Below are 5,065 nucleotides of genomic sequence, written 5' to 3'. Positions count from 1 at the left end.
GCAGGAATGGGTCCAAAGGCTGATAGTGTCCTTTGGAAAATAATCAGCAATCATAAAAATTTAATTTATTATTAATAAGCTACAACCTGCATAACATAGGTACGTTTTTTTTTCTTTAAATACACAGGCAGTGAGGGTACTCAACACCTACAGCATCAAGGGAACAACGTTTCCATAGAGGCCTGAGAGCAGGCAAATCAGGGTTCACTGTGTCATGTTAACAAAGTCCAGCTGCTAACACTAAGAAGAGGAAACACTTGTTTGATTCACACTGCCCTTGTAACTCAAATGGTGAGACTAAAAATCTGGTGTGTGTGTGTGTGTGTGTGTGTGTGTGTGTGTGTGTGTGTGTGCACCTCTGTGTGTAAATGTCATTCTATGCTTTTGCATTACTCACACTTAAAAGTATTGTTTAGGAGTTAAAACTTGGTTTTAGTGTTCAGGTTACAATTAGGTTTAGGTTAGGATTAGACATTTAGTTGTGATGGCTCAGGGTAGGGAGGGTAAGGAGCATCATGTCAGTGAGTGTCCTCACTACTATAGAAAGATCACTGCCTATATATTACTTACAATATAGGAACTGAAACCTGTTAACACACTTGCACTGAGGGGACTCAGCTATTGGAAATCACAGCATTTTAGGGTGGCAACATAGTTTAAGGTTAGGGTGAGGTTAGGGTAGGGCAAGTAGTGGTTATGGTTAAGGTTAGGATATGTCTACAGGAAATGTTTTTAAGTCAATGTGAAGTCCCCACAGGGAATAAAAACACAGCATGCATGTATTTGTGCATGGACGCAATTCACATGTCAGACTGGTTCTGGCCAAGGCAGATGTTAGTTTCCTCTAAACAACTGGGAAATAATGAAACAGAAGGAGGTTTACTTCATGGATTTATGTGGTTGTGTGTTAATTCCTACAGTGTCCGCTCCCCATGTTTCATGTGTTTGCTACTGAGCAGCAGCTCCATGCACTTGAATTAAACATTTCCGCTGACCAAAGACAAATTCTGGCCTAAAATTATAGCAGGGACAGCTTTTGAGGAGAAAAAGAGCAGAACAGACAAAAGCGAGTTCTACCTTCCCCTCACTGTTTACCTCATGGAGAGAGAAAGAGATTCCTTAATGTTAAAATCACATTGAAATCATATTTAAAGTATTTATAAAATGAAAAAAGAACAGGTGCTTGAGAAAGAATACATTAGTCACTTTCAGCGGTCCCACCATGCTCTGATGTTCCAGTGTATATGAACATATGTACTGTGTGTGTGATCGGCATTATCGCAGACTCAGGGAACGTTCATAGCAAGGCTTCTGCCATACAAAATCAGGCAGGCATAGGTAAACACTTTCAGCTTCACAGCTTTGCAGATGCTTTGCAGGGTTTAACTTGCTCACACACAACAACTACAAATGTAAAAGCAGCAGCATGCAAATGCCAGATATTGGTACTGTAATAGCAATGCTACACTCAATCCGTGCAGCCATACCACCACCCAAACACACATACACACACACAGTGAGAGAGAGAGAGGGCAGGATTTCACATCTACACACCAGAGGGGGGTATTGCACAGAAGTAGAATTAAGAAATTCAAGGTAACAAGACAAAGCGAGGCTTGACCTAGTCTACTAAGTGCATCCTGGCTTAATGCATTTCACGAAGGCAATGGCAGGTTGAGGAGGTGTGGCTAGGTCAAGCCAGGTCTAAGTAGTTTGGAACAGACCATGATTCACTGATGCTGACATTGAAGCTACATGTCCCATTTGGCCATGCCAGCATGCTGCATATTAAGTAATGTAGGTAAATTGATTGGACTCCACACCCAACTGGCATGAACGGCACTGTGTTGGTCAGGTTTTCAAGAACACCCATTGAAGGCATATTTCAGACCTATACAGAGCATGCCAAATCATGGACACTTATGGGGAATTCAAGCACATAATCTATAAAAATAGAAACAGGGCCGCTGTAATAAAACAGCGAGAATAAGCATGGCAGGCAGTAGTGGACTGACTGAATGCATTAAGTTGCCTAAAATATATTTTTTCTAACCACCGTTCTTAATTGAAACCTTATGTTATTCAGGAAATATACCATGAAGATTAATTGCAGCCAATAATCGGCAACCTAAATGTGAAAATATGTTTCATTCTACAAACGGTGGAATCTGGATGATATGTAGTATATTCATTCTTAAAAACCTAAAACTTCTTGTCAGCTAACTTCTAAACATCATAAAGAGCTTAATGCATTGGCCTATTTTGGGTGACTGATCTCTTTAATATTATTAATAATAACTACCTTTTTTACTGTCATCCTACAAACATATTTGAAATCCACAGTGCGCACCATACAGTGAGGAACAGAAGTATTTGAACACCTGAGAAACAGCAAGAATTCTGGCTCTCAAAGACCTGTTACTGTGCCTTGAAAAAGTCCACCTCTACTCCACTCATTAATCTAAATTAGTAGCACCTGTCTGAGCTCTTTAAAGACACCTGTCCACCCCACAGTCAGTCAGACGCCAACTACTACCATGGGCAAGACCAAAGAGCTGTCAAAAGACACCAGAGACAAAATTGTGGACCTCCACAAGGCTGGAAAGGGCTACGGGGCAATTGCCAAGCAGCTTGGTGAAAATAGATCAACTGTTGGAGCAATTGTTAGAAAATGGAAGAGGCTAAAGACGACTGTCAGTCTCCCTCGGACTGGGGCGCCATGCAAGATCTCACCTCGTGGGGTATCACTGATGATAAGAAAGGTGAGGAATCAGCCCAGAACTACAAGGGAGGAGCTGGTCAATGACATGAAGAGAGCTGGGACCACAGTTTCAAAGGTCACTGTCGGTAGAACACTACGCCGTCATGGTTTCAAATCATGCATTGCACAGAAGGTTCCCCTGCTCAAGTCATCACATGTCCAGGCCCGTCTGAAGTTTGCCAAAGACCATCTGGATGATCCAGAGGAGGCATGGGAGAAAGTCATGTGGTCAGATGAGACCAAAGTAGAACTTTTTGGTCTAAACTTCACTCGTCGTGTTTGGAGGAAAAAGAAGGATGAGATGCATCCCAAGAACACCATCCCTACTGTGAAGCATGGGGGTGGTAACATCATGCTTTGGGGGTGCTTTCCTGCGAAGGGGACAGGACGTCTGCACTGTATTAAGGAGAGGATGAATGAGGCCATTTATTGTGAGATTTTGAGCAACAACCTCCTTCCCTCAGTCAGAGCATTGAAGATGGGTCGTGGCTGGGTCTTCCAACATGACAACGACCCGAAGCAGATCTGTGTGGAGGAGTGGGCCAAAATCCCTGTTGCAGTGTGTGCAAACCTGGTCAAGAACTACAGGAAACGTTTGACCTCTGTAATTGCAAACAAAGGTTTCTGTACCAAATATTAACACTGATTTTCTCAGGTGTTCAAATACTTATGTTCAGCAGTGCAAGACAAATAAATTCTTTAAAAATCATACAATGTGATTTCCTGAAATTTTTTTTTTAATTCTGTCTCTCAGAGTGGGAATGCACCTACAATGTGAATTTCAGACCCCTCCATGATTTCTAAGTGGGAGAACTTGCAAAATTGCAGGGTGTTCAAATACTTCTGTCCCTCATTGTATATAGGCAGACATTACTGGGAAGGAATTATATTTCAGCATGTCTTAAGATTACTTTTGAATTGTTCAGTCTCTCAATCCAAAGTCATTGTTTTCTTCATGTAACACAGATTTTTTTAATCAAAACACACAAAAGTAACACTACCAAAGTAGTGAAATGAATTCCAACAGGTAGTGTAGCTCAGACAATAACATCATGGATTGTTAATATGCTTGTTAACCAGCAACACATCACAAAGCAGACACTGACCTCAAGCAGTCAAAACAAACAAGTACAGTGATCCAGTGGAATCCAGCCTCGATGAGCTGATCATTAACCATGGTGGTGGCTTCACAGGCTGGCCGGTTTGTGACCCGGTCAGGTAAAACAGCAAGTCCATGTACAGGAATATTCCTGGACATGCAGTAACCTCAGACCCTGTATTTTTTCTCCACATCCTCTGGTCACAGGAGGTAAAATATATCCACAAAACCAGGTGCAGTCAAAAAATTCTGCTTTTACAATGGCACCAGTGGATGTCTTTTTTCCTTAAATTTGATTGATTATTTGAGACCACCCAATCATGAATTTTTTTTCTATTGGGGGAGCTCATGTCTCTTTTGGTGGAGCTAAACAAACCAAATCAGGACCTCCCCCGGCTCCAAAGCTGTAGCAGAAAGCTCCTAAACTGTCCGTGCTGGCATCATCTGCTCTCATCCGCTGTCAAGGTGAGACACTCTTCATTTTAAACAAGCCCATGGAGATGGCAGAAAAGAGCACCGGCAACTTGTGAGAAGGGCCAGTACAGAAGAAAAAAATCCCATTACACCAGATTAAAATGTAGAAGTGCTGGAGCATACTTCAAGCACTGCATATAAGAGAGAAGTGAATAAGTCCAGATCTTTTGTATACAGTAGATGTTCCAGGCGGTGGCCTCTGGACTGGAGTAAACCAAGGGGCTGAATGAGTAAAGAAGTCTGGGTTTTCAGAGGTGCAAAAGTATCCAAGAGGTTGTGTAATCCAGAGAACGACACAGCCTGTTTCCTTACACCTAAAGACATGCATGTACAGGATTTGGCAGACCGATGGAGAGTACGGCTGGTCAAGTGTATGTTTAATTGATGATGTAACAGCCAGGTACATAGAGCTCCCTGTACTTAGTGTTCCCATGTGTCCCTAGGCTGTCATTTAAAAGCTCCCTCTACCTCCAATTTCCTGATTTGGTTTGTTTAAACTGAGAATTCCTCTGTGAAGAGAGTGTGCACGTGAGTGTCCATGTGTGAGGGAGTTTGTGCATCCAAGTCTGTAGGTGTGTGCATTTCTATGTGTGCATGTGCCTCAGACACAGACTGTTTCCTCTCCTTGCACAACTCCAAATAAACACACACAACTTCCACTGGCCCACTCCTCTATGTTTGCCTCTCTGTATTTATTTTTCTCTTTTTCACTACCAACAAACCTCCCCCAT

The 5,065-nt window shown here is 42.3% G+C and overlaps 1 protein-coding gene across 6 annotated transcripts in view; it reads right to left on the bottom strand.

Annotated features, from left to right (window-relative positions):
- Nucleotides 1-5,065, bottom strand: part of scube1 (signal peptide, CUB domain, EGF-like 1) — a 114,193-nt gene that overhangs the window by 61,991 nt on the left and 47,137 nt on the right. Inside the window, exon 1 of one of the 6 annotated variants that reach the window (XM_020601244.1) lies at nucleotides 3,868-3,902. The exons of the other annotated variants lie outside the window; for them this stretch is intronic. The gene's annotated coding sequence lies outside the window, so the exon portion shown is untranslated. Of the gene's footprint in view, nucleotides 1-3,867; nucleotides 3,903-5,065 lie in introns of those variants that run through there. 6 annotated transcript variants of the gene reach the window in all.

This window comes from Monopterus albus, unplaced genomic scaffold, assembly GCF_001952655.1.
Source record: "Monopterus albus unplaced genomic scaffold, M_albus_1.0 scaffold51.1, whole genome shotgun sequence".
NCBI lineage: Eukaryota > Metazoa > Chordata > Actinopteri > Synbranchiformes > Synbranchidae > Monopterus > Monopterus albus.
The sequence above is the reverse complement of the archived record's forward strand: the minus strand, read 5'-3'. Positions and strand labels throughout refer to the sequence as shown.